Genomic DNA, 15,677 nt, shown 5'->3' on the forward strand with positions numbered 1-15,677 from the left:
AAGGCTATTAAAAGGGAAAAATAACATTGGCTCCTGTCAATGAGGCTGGGGAAGATTTTCAAGGTCAAATCCTGCAGCAAACTGCTTTCTTTCACAAATGTGAGAGACTTGTAAGGACACCATTCACGTGATAAATATTTATGATTTGGGAGGAGGAATTCAAGAGTAAGTGAAATCTTCTGACATTGGCTATCGTGGGAATTTGGGGGGGAGATGGATGGGAACAAAATTAAGGGGAAAACCTTCAGCAATTTTAATAATTTCAATTGCATTTTCTCAGCAATTTACTTTTCACTTGGGAAAAATGCTTTTCCATTGGAAAATAGTGAATGGGAGGGGAACTTCTTTCCTTTCCAGCCGAAGTTCCTTATATTAAGCCTGTAAATTCTGAAGTAGGACTCCGTCAGTACAAAATACTATCGCAGTAATGGATTTGTTGGCATCCCTCAAAGCCAAGGGACTGCGTGAATTTGCCAATGTATGGATCTGCTTTCCTTCATTCCAAGTTTCTCAGCTGACCTGTAATTATATTGCATGGAAGACATATTTGTTTTCTTGGGGTAAACTGATATTTTGCCCCAGGGGAGGTGTAAGTTCTTATTTTTCTATGTCCTTGCATAGAAGCCTAAGGAGATGGAGACCACTCCCTTTAGACTTATTTCATGTTTCTTTTCCAAGAGCAGTATCTTAGTTTAAGGGATGAAGTGCATTGAGTAAATATTGCTTACACATTAGCGGGGAGTTTGAACCCTGAGTATCCTGGAAGAGACTGGCCAGATCTTCTCGTTAGCAGCTGGACGTTTCTAGGAAAGTCTGGAAACACGAGTCAGCATGATTCCATGATATCTGTGGGATTCTGACTTCTTTTTTTTCCCATCCAAACTGTTTCAGCTCTTTTTTTGGTGGGTCCTTGTGTGACTTGGACTTTTCCTTAAGAAAATGAAATTCAATTAAATTTTAAAATCTGACTATTTGGAAGCTTTGAGTAGAAAACATTGTCCCCCTAACATAGACATTCCTTTGGGGATGCTGGAGCATCCACTCAGCCATGTCTGATGGAAACAGATGGGGAAATTTCATATTCCCAAACAGTGAGGTTTTTCATTCTAGCACAGTTTAACTTTATGCTCTATTTGTGCATAATCCAAACATACTCCTGCATGGACTTAGGTTGTTAGTCTTGCTACATCCTCAAAGGTGCACCTTTTTCAAGGTTTTCTGTGGGATTTAGCAACTATGATAGTAAGCACAGGTATTTGTGTTCATATATCAAATGAAACTTTCTTTGAGCTGATGAGGGAAACAGCAATGAAAATGTAGTTTATACACAGAAAGAAAAGCTTTAAAATATTTTTATATGTAAAAGAAAAAAAAATAACCCTGCTACCCCAAGAAAATTAGCCAGTAATTCATATATAAAAGTTCAGTAATTTCAGTTCTAGCACGACATGTAAAATAAAAGCTTTTTTACACAGTTTGAGAGACTCACCAACACAATCATCATGTTCCTCTGACAAGGAAAGCCAAGGGACAGGGCATGCAAGGCATCATGCACTGGCATCAGCTGCCTCCACAGATGTCCTTCCTTCATTCATCTCAGACCTCCATGCCATCCCCTGCCCATCCTTTCTTTTACTTTCCTTCTCAGGCCGCACTTTTAAACCTTGTTCTTCATCTTGCTGCCTCCCTCACCTCCTCATGCACCCCTCATGCCTTAGGATTTAGCCATGGTGTCCAGCACCTAGAGGACCTGTATGTTCCTCCAGAGAGCTTGAGAGCAGGACCAAAGAGACATCAAAATCCCCAGGAAAACAGAGCACTTGTATTCAGCCTCACTCCTCCAGTTTTATAGCATTTCCATGTAAACCCAAAGCTTTCCAAGTGGTACTCTCAAAATATGGAAAATCTCTTGTGCTGGGCATCCAGAGGGTTCATCTGTGCATGTATGGCATTTAGGATCCCCAGGGTACCACTGCTGACAACTTCTGGGCTGGGGAAAACAAAACACAGGTTACTCGTGTCTAAAATACAGAAAAAGAATCAAGTTGCCAACACTCTAAATGAAATACTATGTCTTCTGCTTACTTTATTTAATGATTTCTAAACAATTCAAGTGCTTTTTTGAGAACAACAGCTTTAAATCTGAGAATCTTAGAATGAAGGAATTGAGACGGGACACGCAGTCTATCCTAGCGAAAAGTTACAGCCCCTTTCTGTTTGATGCTGACTGTGAGAGAGCTTTATAAGCCTTGGTGTGCTCCTCCTGAGTGGATGAGAGCATGTTTTTTTCAGTTAAAACAATGTTTGACAACATTTTGAAGTAAATGTAGTTCAACTTTGAGTTGAGAGATTTACACAGTGACAAGGTCAGTGATGTTATTTTACATTAACATTTACTTAATACTACTATTTACTTGATTAGTCCTTGCTTTTATGTATCCTGGGTAGGAGGAAAACAGTAAGTACCTGCCAAGGGTAGATGAATGCTAAGTGAGACAGAGAGGAGAGGAAGGAGCTGTGTGCCGGTGCTGATGCTCTGCTCTGCTCCTGAGAGGGGCTGGCTTCAGATGCGTCGCCTTCTCCTGGCTTCTTCAAACCTGCTGCGCAAGGAGAGGCAATGCGCAGGGCAGCATTTCCCTCCTGCGTCATTACTTTCTACAGAAATACGACAAGAAGCGGGGGTATGATCTGTGAATCAGACACACATTTTCAAATCATGATAATTACTCATTTATGGGGAATGCAGTTTTGACTTTGAAAGTTTTTTAGAGATTTTCCTTCATTTAGGTTTGAGGAAAAGCAAACTTGTAGATGTCAAAGATTTCACAGTGCTTCCTATTCTCAAACAATTTAGTACATTCAGGGGAAATCACAGATATGAAACCAGTGTGCTGCAATTGCTCTTGAAATAGCTCTTTTCGTCATCCTCTTGCTCAATTTCAGAAAAAAGGTCAGATAAATAACTTTACCTGAAACAGGTTAGTATTCACTGCAAATAACCTCTTTGCTCTGTGCCCAGCTGGATGTTTGCCCTGCTGGACAATGCTAGGAAATGGATGAAATGAAGCCTCCGTCTTGTGGGTGTCTATGTGCTCTCCAGGCCAGGGGGCAGCTGGTGAAGGGCGCTGTCAGCACCCCTGTGAGCTGTGCACTTCAGGACCTTCCCTGTGGTGACGCCTCTGGTTGTTTGCTCAGAGCCCAGACACCAAGCAGGGGAAAGGAATGGGAAGAGAACTGCATCACTGAATGCAAACATCACTGCCTTAAGTCACTGTCTTGATAGAGACCTGCTAGTAGCTTTATGCTGTTCCCCGCACCTTCTCATCTTTGCTCCCATCTCCTAAGGGCATGTCCAGCATTGACAGTGGGGTACAGTGGTACATCCAATTTGCGTGTAGCGAAGCTCATGTTGAAGCCATACAATATTGCACTGTGGCTTTGGGTTTTAGTGCTCAGAGACCAGAGCATGCAGCCAGGCAGTCTGACATCAGCTGCTTCTTCACTCTGAGATAGATACAAAGCCTCTTTCAGTCCACTCTTACAATAATTTTCCTCCATCTCTGTTTCTATTTGCTGTAAGATGTAGAGATGAAGCCTGCAACCTGAGGGCAAGTTCTGCTCTTCTGTCAGCAGTGCTGCGTGAAGACATTGCAGCCTCACCACAGCCCAGCTATCCTGGTCTTACCTGACTTAAGTCCATGGTTAGAAAAGCTGTGTCTTCGGCTTTGTGTCGTCCACCATTCACTTTGTTTGGGTGATTATTCACATGTGAGATGATTAACCTGACAGTGCTGGTGGTGGCTGCCTGACACCAAGCAAGAACACATACATGGGGTGTTTATGATACTTGGTGAGCCAGCAGCCAGGTTCACAGTGTGCAGAAGTTAAAAACTCTCACTGCAAATATTTTTTCCCATTAATTTGGGTATGACAATGAAATAAAAATAACCTTTTCCACTTCCTATTCCCTCCAAAGGAAACCCTGCTAATAATTAAGCTGTGTGCCAGGACACTTAAGGAAGAACAGATACTGAGCTGAATTCTAAACAAAAGTGTAACGGAAAGCTAAGCTGTGTTTTCTGTCTAATTTTCTCAGATGTTAGGGCCTATTTATGATCTCCCTCATGCCTCAGAAACCTCTCTGAAATCAACACATATGTGCTGTCATGCAACCTGGTTAAATTTAGCAGGGGATGAATTTTCATTTAGGACAACTGTTTGCTCAAAGCTGATATTGTTTCAGTTTCAGGAGGGGCTTTGGGTTTAGTTGTTCCTAATCTGATGCCTGAAGAGCTGCGTGATTGTCCAGATAATGTGCTCTGCAAGTACTTTGTATGCACTGGCACGGACATTTCCAACTGCCCCATAGGTACAGCATCAGGGGACAGACCCTTGAGGAGCTGGGGTGTCCAGATTGATCCATCCTCAGGGCCAATATGGCTATGCCAGTTTGAAACAGTTCAGGGTATGATCCTGCCTGCAAATGGCACCGGTAAGTTAAACCCAGATATGACTAGTTTTAGTTCTAAGTGGTCAAAACGTGGGGTATAAGACAGTCAAAATGCACTGGGGAGCAGGCTTTTCGTAACTTCACCACCACTGAGTGAATCCCTGTTTTCTAGGGAACAGGACAAGTTACGTGTCCCCTCTTGCGAAGTCTACAAGTTAAAACCAGTCTTAAATCTGCCTCTTCAGCCTGTGCATGAGGAGCTGGTCCAAAATGAGCTGAAACAAGCATTACTGAGCACAGGTACATTGCTACTGTCACCTCTAGCACTACTGCTGCAGCCCTGGACCTGCCCTCTGAGTGACAGCTTTTCCTTGCTGCAGAGTCCTCTGCTGCATGCATTTAATCCTGAGAAAAGGGGGACTAAGTAGAACAGACTTTCACCAGCTGTGAGAGAGCAGTCTCACCCCACCCAGTGGTGCTGTGCTGCTGTGTGTACCTAAGAAACCAGCCCGTTATTTTGCTGATTTCACAGCTTTCATTTTGGTTGAAAAACAGTACTTCATAACCTGGCTGGTAGGTGGGTAACCCAAAGAGTCCTACCTTTCAATTGACATTACTGTTTTGGTGTATGTGGATGTGTACACACAAGAGAGAGTATATGAATGATTGGTAACAGCTGGAATTTAATATAATAAATGGACATAGGAAATGCAGGGCTGACTCGTGAGGTGAATTATTGGCTTTTACATCACCAAGATCATGAGCCATGTCCAATCCAGACCAGAGGAAGCAAAAAACCTTTTCATTAAATGCAAGGAGCCATAAAGGAAATTTGAGTACAAGCAGGCCAGTTCTGTCCCGTGGTTGCCATGCAGAGGCTGTGGGAGGTCCCAGCTCTGTTGCCAGCTGCTGGTGAAACATTAGTGACCTGTAGCAATGGACTAACACAGCCTGGACCCCACCTTTAAGGATGCTGTCCCAGTGTGCTCTATTAGAAACCATAATCTGAGACAACCTTCTCAAGTGGTTTCTCTCACCTGAACTTACATAGCAGCAGCTCCAGGAAATTGGGGGTGGGGTGTGGGGGGAAGATGTGGGGGGTTTAGGTTTGTTTCTTTTTTAAACCTAAAGTATCAGCAGACTCCTAACCAAGGGGATTGTTTGGTTTTTCTTTTTTGTGAATTTGAGATTAAACAGAGATGACAGTTTGGACATAAGAAGGAATTCTTTTAAATAAGGGCATTTTCATTGTTTGCCATCATTGCTTTCCCCTAAGAGAGGATGGTGTTACCATATGTGAGAACGACTTGGTCTAGAAATCTTGCATCTGTTTATCTACTTGCTCTTGCTGTGAACTAGTGTGTTTGATTAAAGTTTTTAAGCTGTATGCTTACTGTTGGAGTTCTTCTGTTTGAAGTGTTAGGAGCCTGAAAACTTCATTGGCTACTTTAAATCTTATGTACTTAAACCCTGCAAGGAAGCTATTTTTGTTGGCTGTTTCTCAAGCACCAGCAATGCGCGCGGTGATGTGTGAAATGCTAATATCAGGAAACTTTCTTTCTTAAATAATTTGCACTAGAGAAGGAACAGATTCAGTGAGACAGGGTGAAGACCCCAATCCCCTGTCATGAAGTCAACAGGAGATGTTTTTCTCCTCCTTAACCCAGGGTGATTTTTTATTTCATACTAAGGCATTTTGGAAGAAGTGGTCTTCCAAAACATCAGGCTTGTGCAGGGCGTTGTGTGCATTTTAATGTCTCTGTGGTGGAAAGGGAGAGCAGCAAGACAGAGATGGCTCAGTGCGGTCGTGGGGGCCCAGAGAACCAAAACCTCTGTAGCCGTGGCTCCACGTTGCCCTTGTGCTGCCTGGGTGCTGAGCAGTGCCCCTGCAGCGAGTAGCATTTGCACTAGCTCTGCAGTGGCGTCTGCAGCTGCTCACAGCACAGATATGACAGGTTAGATCTGCTTCAAGTGTCCCAGAAGTCCCCGGACTTGTCATTGCTCCAAGTTTAAAGATATACTTGAAGATTCTAAAAATATTGTGTCTTCCCACAAAAAAGAAATAAGTTGAAAACTGTGAAGATTCATGAAGGGCACTCGCCCTGACCATGCCTAAAATCAAGGGAGTGTCCACTTAAAAGAGTACATATTCTTCCTATTTTAGCCCACACAAATCGCACTTACAACTTCCCTTGACAGACACTGTCTCTATAAATAAGTCCCCGTCACCTCCCCCGGGTACAATAACACAGTATACTAGAGGTGTCAAACATACGGCCCATAGGCCAGATCAGCCCACATATGTACTCAGAACTGACAGAATCTAATCTTTCATCTGAAGAAAACAAAATCTCTAGACCTCAGAGTTTAAAGAAAAAAAAATGAAGAGAGAGAGAAAAAAAGGTTTCAGCAAGGAGCTGAAACTAAGTAGTTCAGGAACATCTGCTTGAATCCGCGGGCAGCCAGACACAGGGATGGAGGGCAGGAATTTGTTGTTGACTTCACTGGGATGTCAGTGTTTTGGGAGGATTATTAGGCCTCACATTTTTTTCTCTGTCTGAGAGACCATAGCTCAGTTTAACACCCTGAAGAAAACATTAGTGTTCATTTATGGCTACGTAACTGTTTGTTATTTATCTTTTGCCAACACAATTATTGAAAAGAATATCTCTGCAAGTTCCTTATTTCCTCCTTTTCCTTTTGCACTCCCATGGTCCTGCAGCCACCATCACGGTCCATTTTGCTGGGCTAAACCAGCCAAGATCCTAAGGATCCATGCTTCCCTGGTCACTCTGGTTGCAGTTTCTCTCTCCCTGTTTCAACTTTCCCGAACACGGGTGATGGTCTCTGGCCTTGAACAGGGCTGTTACTGCTGCTTTACCTCTGAGAGCATTACCTTACTTCATATCCCACAGTAGACTCCTGCTCTTCTCAAGGGCAGGTCATTCTGGTGCCTTGCACTTGTCCTGTGACCAGCCAATACCTCCAGCCCCTTCTCATCCACTGTCATTCTCAGCTGCTGAGCTCCCTAGGCACAGCAGCAATGGTGCTCTGACTCCTGACAGCTTATGGTTGGGCACATTATGCTACTGAATCCCACCCCATTTCTAACACTCTAGTCATCCAGCTCTTCCAGTTCTCCTCCTCCGGACCAGAAATATCCGTCCTATGCACACTCTCTTTCTCCACCTTTGTGGTGTTGATCCATCCATTTAAACCATTAAGAAAATAAGAGCATTTGTTTAAAAAGGATGTTTAGGATTTTTTTTTATGTCAGGTTTTTAAATATGGGGATTTTGACTAATTTAATTTTGTAACAAAAAGGAAAAAAAATGTAGTGGAAAACTGAATTGGTTTCTTTTGCAAAATTATTTTGGGATCATTTTAAAGGGTTGCAATTTTGATCTGAAAAAATACAGTATGGATGTTGCTTTGATAAAATCAGTAGTTCCCCTGGTGTCCCAGCTAAGTTGGAATAAATGCCTTTATATGGGGCTTGAGACACCACTGTCCCGGAGCACATCCATCTGAAGTGACAGTAGTATCAAGAAGCCATGGTATTAAGTTCTGCTCCTTGCCCCAGACAAGTCTTGGTCACAGGAAATTTGGGTAGGTATAAATACTGCTGCTACCTAAGGAACACTGTTGGCCTCTGATGCTTCAGGGCTTTACCTGTAATGTTTTAAAAGCACTAAGGTGTCCCCTTCTACATGAGACATTAGTGAGACTGTGGGAGTCTATACTTTTTTCTTGATCAGGCCTCAGAGCTGGTTAAAGGTGGTTAAAGGGACTCTTTTCTGCCTTCTTCCTTTCATGTACAAAATGATTTTAGCTCCTCCGTGCTCTCAGTTCCTTACTCAGTAGTGAGGCAGTCATGCTGTGCTGTCAGATACCTCGAGGGGCTTTTATGGCATTTAAGTGCTGCTTCTGTTTATGTAAGCGGTGCATTCCCAGGCACAGACATTTAGGGCATGTATAACCTTTTCAGCCGTAAACCAGGAGAATCCTATTGGGGCGAAACTGAAAACCATCACACCCACACTGGAAACACCATCATAAAGTATCGACAGGAAAGTGAAGGTTGGGGCTTTTGCTGTTCATTCTCATTTAGGAGACAGAGGCATTAAGCATTGCCTCACTCAAAACTTTACTAGGAGGAAAATCATCAAGATAGATCTGTTTTCAACCACAATACTGAAGTTGGTTTTCCTTTTTTAAGTCAGGTTATTTCTACAATGAGACTTTCGCACGAGGCATAGAGCACAAGCCAGTATACCGTATTCGCTGGGGCTGGGAAAACCAAAGTGACTTTATTTTTGACCCTTGAAAGTTTCTGATATCTCCATTTGGTTTGGATTTTCCCAATCTCCAACATGATGCTGTAGCTGAGTAGAGCATATGGTCCTAATAGATATTCAGTCCAGATGTTAGTTGTCTAATATGTATCCTGAACGGCTGTGCCGAGCAGCGTATAAGAAAAGCTGGTGGAGCAGTTAAATAAGGAACATGCACATTCCAGTATTCTCACCAGTTTACGAAAGTTAAGAGTTCCAGATTGCAATACCTCCGGTTCTGTCACTTTGAATTTCTGGGAAATGTTAAGAGCATGAAGCTCGCTGTACATGCTAAGAGCAGGCGGGGAGCTGGCCCACCTGAAACCCGAGCAGAAATGTGAGGCTGGGAGTTGCAGCACATCCTGGTTGTGCAGGCAGCGAGCGCTGCCCTCTGCTCCATGCTGGATGGGAGAAGTGCTCAGGTGTTTATGGGCCCCTGGTGTAAGCGAAGGCTGGACAGCACCTCTCTGTCAGATGGTCTCAGAAAGGGGGTTTGCCTGAAAGAAAACTTCCCGCATAGTGAGGGAGGGGAAAATCTCCCCCTGCACCTTTGAACCCAGGGGCTGGTCTCTGCTGAGCTTGAGCAGCAGCTATGAATGGTGACGATTTCAATTCTGGCAGACTCTGTGAAACTGGCAATGGACAAAGAGCATTAATCCTGATGCCGAGGGAAAGGCTGCTCTCTGAGCGGCAGCCTGAATGCCCCCCACCAGTGGGAAGAGCTTCAGTCAGAGCTTGCTCTGCACAAGAAAATCCCACCACAAATTACAAAGCCAAGGAAGCCTTCATATTTTCCCTGCTGCTCAGAGAGCTATTTATATTTTAGTGCTCGACATAGCACGTAAGCTGAGAACAGACCTGCTTCTCCTCTCCCATACTGTGTCCTCTTCTTGCTTGGAGGTGATGCTGGGGTTTCTGGGGAGTCCCGCACTGCTGGTTGCTGGTGTAAGAGGAGACTTGTAAGCAGGGCTTGTGCACGGCTAAATACAGCCAAATTGGTTCACAGCAACTTGAAGTAGTCTGAGACATCTGGCATGTCCTTCATTTCCTTTTCTTTGGCTGGAGCTGAAGAGTGATAAATCTGTGTGATGCTTAACTATTCTTTAGCTCTCTGGGTTAGATTTTAATTCAAGAATAGGGACAGGACTGTATCCATGGGATTTCTTACAAGAAAAAAGGTCAAAACTTACCCCCCCAACTCCTTATCTTTTCTGTTCTTCAGGAAGATTCACTCCTTCTAACAGCCTTCAACAAACTTGACCAGATGAAGGTCCTGACCTTACTCCCTTAGTCCTTTCAGCTCAAGCCTTGTTCTGATTTCCATGGAAGTATGACCCCATGGCAGGAGACAAAGCAAACTGCTTTAAAGTTTTAAACTGCAAGCACAACTTAGCAGGGAAATTAGCAGCTTCAAACACATGCACAGGTACACGCAAACCCTCTTACTACTCAAGCAAACCTGAAAGTAGTTTCAGAGCTACAAGTTTATTGACTGGGAAGTCAATAAAAAGGATTAGCTTTTAAGATTAACAGTAAAACTTGATTGCTGCTTTCAGCAGCTAACCTAATAATTTCAGGAGCAGAGTCTCTGGGAGTTGTAGATCACGTTCAAAAACTTGGTGAGCATCTTTGGAAAGGAATGCTTTTTACGCATGGATGGAAATAATTTAAGCCACATAAAGCAGCCTATATATGCTCTACTCTGTGTGTTTTTTCTTCTGTCAAATAGAGAAGACTTTGACCTTTTTAGGAACAAAAGGAGAGGGTTTTCTTTGTGAGAAGTACTCTTTAGTGACCAAGTACAAGTGTTTCATTGTGTTAATTCTCAGGGTCTATGCTTATTAATGTTCGATCTTTCATTAAAAGCATTGTCCACAATAAATGCCTGTCACTGATGTTTACGCATGATGTTATTTTATCAGAGAAGGTAACACTGTTAATAAGTTGCAACCCTGAGAAACAAGCAGAAGGGTAAGCGTCACACAGAGGCTGTCAATCACATACACATGTTATTAGGTACTTAGCTGAGCTCTTGCATATTGTACCTGTGCTTGCTCACAAAGGCTTTGCCTGCTCTCCAGATAGGCAGGTTTCTGGTCTTGGATTAGCCTGGGGAGGTGATGGAAGGGATGAGAGCGGGAGCATGACAACACAGCTGACTGGGTCCTCGTAACAGTGTTCTGGTGGTAGGACTTCTGGGGTGAGTGCCATGATTGCCTGCACTCAAAAACACATGAGCAGCTCTCCGAATTCCTTCTCATTGGCCTTTAGAAGAACATATTTGACTTTTCTCCAGGCTTTCACAGTTCTGCCTCACCACCTTTGAAAGGTATGTGACAGTTTGCGGCAGTACTGTCCAGTGCATGTTTCAACCTGTCGTGTAGCTGTGCCTGTTTCCTGTGTGTGTTAACCTGACTGTGGGTCCCTGAATGCTGAAAGGAATTTGCACATTTCAGCTGACTCAGCCTCAACAAAATTGTGGGTTTGAGATGAAGCTCTCCAAAAACCTCCCATAAGAATAATGCAAGAGAGGGTTTGAGTTCTCTCTTCTGAGATCAGTGGCTGCCACTTGTAGCTGCTACTTGGCTGCATGAGATGGAGCATATATTGACTTTACCAGCTGTCAAAGCAGTCAGAGTCAAAGGCAGGAAGTGCATATTCAGCAAAATAGAGAGTTGTTGTCAACATCCCTTTGGAGAAAAGGTGTTTAAAAGAAAAAAAAGAAGGGCAAATAGAAAATAAATTGGAACTGGGGGGAAATAAATCCAGTGCCTAGAGCATAATAACTGTATGTTCATGTATGGTATTTTACTATTAGTTCATTACTTGGTGTTGTATCTGAAGCAAATTCTGACTTTAATAGAGCTATTAATTCCAGTGACCTGACCCTAGCTCCCATGCTGAAACTTGTACCAGGACTAATTCCTGGCAGTTCAGAGAGAGTTTCTCTGCTTCTCTCTCTGGGGTTCAAGTTCCTCCCTTCTGAGCCTAAACTCCAGTACTGGTCCTATGTGGAGTATGGAGCTGATCAGAAACCTGCAAAAGTTATGTATTCTTCCCAGAGGAGGTTTGAACTCCACATAGCATTTATAGGAAGAAGCAGATCCTCCTGTTAACTCTGGAATCCACTTTTACTTCTCGAGTTTCAAAACCAAGTAACTGTAGAAGAGTTGATGGGCAAGAGGATCCTACATCACAACTGGAAAGGCCAAGGGGAGCCAAGGGGATGAGAGAACAGGAGGTACGTATGACAGGAGAGGGATCCTAGACAAAACTGAGCATTAGATGGAGAGCTCAGCTCTGCTGTGAATTTTGTGACTAATGGAAAAGGATCCTTAGGAAACAATACTGGAAGTGTGGTACTTTTTCAGTCGATCCCCAGTCCAGGTTTCCCAGTCAAGGCACATGCTTGCCTCAGATTTGTCCAGCCATAGATAAGTTTAAATGTTCCAGGATTTGAGTGTTTGAATAATCTTCAAATGCTGCAAGTTCTTCATGAATGATAAGGTTGCTCGCTCCAGGATGACATAGCCTGTACGTATGGGAAGTGTGATGCCCTGCTTCCACCCAGAGAAATAAAAGCTTTTGGCCTTTTGCCAGTGAAGTTGCCAACATGCCACTCTGCACAGAGTTGTGGTCAGCTCTGAGCCATTACAGTCAGGCTCCACAGAAGTTTTCTGCCTTCATTTTAATAGGTCTGAAGGAAGAAGAAAGCAAATAGTTTTTCACTTCTGCTTCTCCAGAGCTTACGACTGAGATTCCAGTGGAAGGCACTTTTGTGAGCTGTAAGTATTAAACCCTCATTTCTCACTGGGTGACAAATGGAGGTTTCTATCCTCACATTGATAAATCAGTTGTTCTTAGTACAGAGCTCTGCTTTCATCGCAACCTGAATCAAAAGAAGCAGCGCACCAACAGCCTCGTGTCTTTAGACATTCCTAGAGTACTAATGTACTAAAGTAAGTAACTAAAGTTTGAGGTCCCCTTTCAGTGTCTCTCTTTTCTTTTATTTGACCCAACTCATTTGTGGTGGTTTGGATTCAGTCAGGTCTCAGCTTATTGACAGGAGGGTGCCCTTTGGAAGCTTCATCCACAGCTCAGCTCAGTCAGTAAAAGTGCCCTTGTTGACTTCAGTAGGTGCAGGATGAGATCTGGAGCGTCTTTTGCTCCATTATCTTTGGCGTCTACTGCATAGGGAGCACAGCTTGCAGGCATTCCAGAGCTTCTGAATTTGCCCAGCATCTGCATTCCAGATAACCAAGATGCTTACTTCTTAAAATAAAAAGGGTGCCTATAAACCATCCTGGAAGTTTACACTACATCAAAGTTCAGAAGAATGTGTAACCATTTCATTCTGCTTCCAGTCTTTTGTGCACAGTTCTAGGTTATCCTTTCTATTTTAGGAAAACCTTTAAATGTGATTTGGGGTGACATAAAACAATCTCGCTGACAGTGTGACAAAGATAGTATGCCCTCTCAGAAAAATCATTTTGTCTATTTAAATATTAGGCTTCGGCTTGTTAGTGAAAAATGTGTCATGCACAGCTTTTTTTCTCTTCTTTTTTTTTTTTTTTCCTGGTGTGGGAAAATACAGTGCAGATTTTGAAGTTTAAAAAAGTCTGGCAAATTACAAATTAGGATAATAATTCATGGGAGTAATAAAATATCAGACTTTTATTGCACTATTGAGAAGGGCATTAAAAAGCATCTGGGAACTTGAGGTTTGGAAAGACGGGCTTTGAAAGACTTGGTGGGTTAAATATTAATGTAGAAAATATGGCATCTGTAAATGCCTGGAAACATGCTAATAGGGCTTGATTCAGCAAAGGATCAAGCAATTCTTCAGGGTTCTGAATGCCTCCAGGGGCTCGGGCTGACAAAGGGAGCTGAGGCACCGCACTATCTCCTGGAAGTCTGTGGTGCCTGGGAGAGCTGTGCTTGTAATGAACATCCCGAGGGCATTTGGCTGGGCCAGCCGAGGGGGAAATGGCAAGGTGAGAGCACTCAGCACTCAGCTGAGGTGCCCCAGCACAGCATTGTCCTAGGGCAGCCTGCACTCGAGGCAGCCGGGAGCAAGTGGCAGAGCCAACCCGTGCAGTGCTGGCTGGTGTGGGGCCATGGGGCAGGTTGCTTGGGAAGCTGGGCTGAGGGAGGGAACAAAGGCAGTGTATCTCCAGCAACCGTGGCTTGGTACCCTCCAGCTGGAGGCAATACCATCCCTGTTATTTCCAGTAAGCTGCAGGAACACTGACCAGAGAGGTTGCTGTCCCCCAGCGTGGTGGGAGAATGAGGCTTTTTCTCTGGGCCAAGCAAGGCTGGAGGACATCCTCACATTCTCCCCATGTCCTCTAATCCTGGGTAGCAGCTATGGTTATCTTCCCACAGAATCTTGTTCTCTTTTTACCTTAGTTCTAGCCATATATTTCAGCCTGATATTTGTTTAGATGTGATAGTATCAGGGGAACTGAAGTCCTCATTCATCAGCCTTTTATTGCTTGTGCTGAGGAAACCAACCCTTGCTAGCAGTGGAAACCTCCAGAGGCATGTGCTTTTCGTGCTGTTTTTCAGCATGGAGAACCAGTCTGTGTGACTCACTTTTCCTTTCGAAGAGACGGTGAGTGCACGAGAGACTGGTGAACAGGGACAAGCCGCCTTTCTCTTTCAGCCACCACTTCCTGTCTGCAATGAACTGCCCTGGCTTTTTGCCTCTCTCCAGCAGCGGCAGGTTGCAAATCCAGCGACAAGGGCTTCACTCTGCTCTTGAAACAACTTGGGGTTATTTATAGCATTATTTCTAATACCCTTCTCTCTCTCTCCTTTCTTCCCTCTCTCTCCACATGCGCTCTGACATGGACTTTAGATACCACATGGTGTATGTGCAGCAGCAGAACCGTGATGGTGCATGGGGTGATGTGTCCACAGGCTTCAAGGAGCCACCAGGGAGTGCAGTGCCATTCCTCGCTCAGCCATCCAGGGGTGCCACGCAAGGTGCTGGGGAAGTCTTGGTGGTACCATTGGCCTTTATTAGCACTTGTCACGGAGCAGGGCTGCAAGGGTGCTGCGTATTGCGTTTCCTGACACAGAACAAATATGTCTCAGCTTTCTGGCATTGATTTTTGACAAAGGATTCAAGAAGCTGCAGCTGTGCAGGCTTCCTCGTCCCTTCCCCCACTTTATTACAATGTGTGTTGTTCTGAAACACTCAATTCAGCTATAAACAATCTACTCTATCAACAACATGCTTTTGCACTTTTTGAAATGGTGCTTTGAGGCAGATAAATGAAAGTAAGTATGGCAGCTTGCCAGTAAAAATCCTGCAAACTGTATCATCACAGGGGCACTGACTAAGACAGCACATTATTTTATTTACTGTGGAAACTGAAAATCCATTTCTGCCCATACAATAGCTGTTTATTTCATCCTTGCTTGATGTTTGTTCTAATCTTTCTTGACACTTCTAGATAGTAATGGTTCACAAGCTGTTCAGATCAGTGCTCGCAGGGCTCCATCAGCCAGTGCATCTTTATGGTTTTAGAAGGTCCAGCACCCTCTTCACTGGCATGTGTCCATTGGCCAACAGCAAGGAAACCTGCCCAAGCCCTGGACACAGGCGATGTGCTGGGGAGATCCTACAACTCCCTGTGTCCCTCTCCTGGGTTAAACTAGTACATTGATATCTACCAGCCAAGATGCATGCAGAAGCCTTTTGTGAATGAGTTGCAGTGGGCTGACCTGGGCAAAGGAGCTCCTCAGGTTTTGAGGTTTCGCCTGTCAGATGTTTGTATTGTCTAAATGATATCATGCATCCCATACTAGATAAAACTGAATTTGAAGTGCAGAAAGATGAGGTGATGGGCTGACTAGTGCATTCCTGCTAAGGCTTGCTGGATTCA

Source organism: Pezoporus flaviventris, unplaced genomic scaffold, assembly GCF_033815535.1.
Source record: "Pezoporus flaviventris isolate CSIRO_AGI_PZ_B2104156 unplaced genomic scaffold, CSIRO_AGI_Pfla_v1 ptg000001l, whole genome shotgun sequence".
NCBI lineage: Eukaryota > Metazoa > Chordata > Aves > Psittaciformes > Psittacidae > Pezoporus > Pezoporus flaviventris.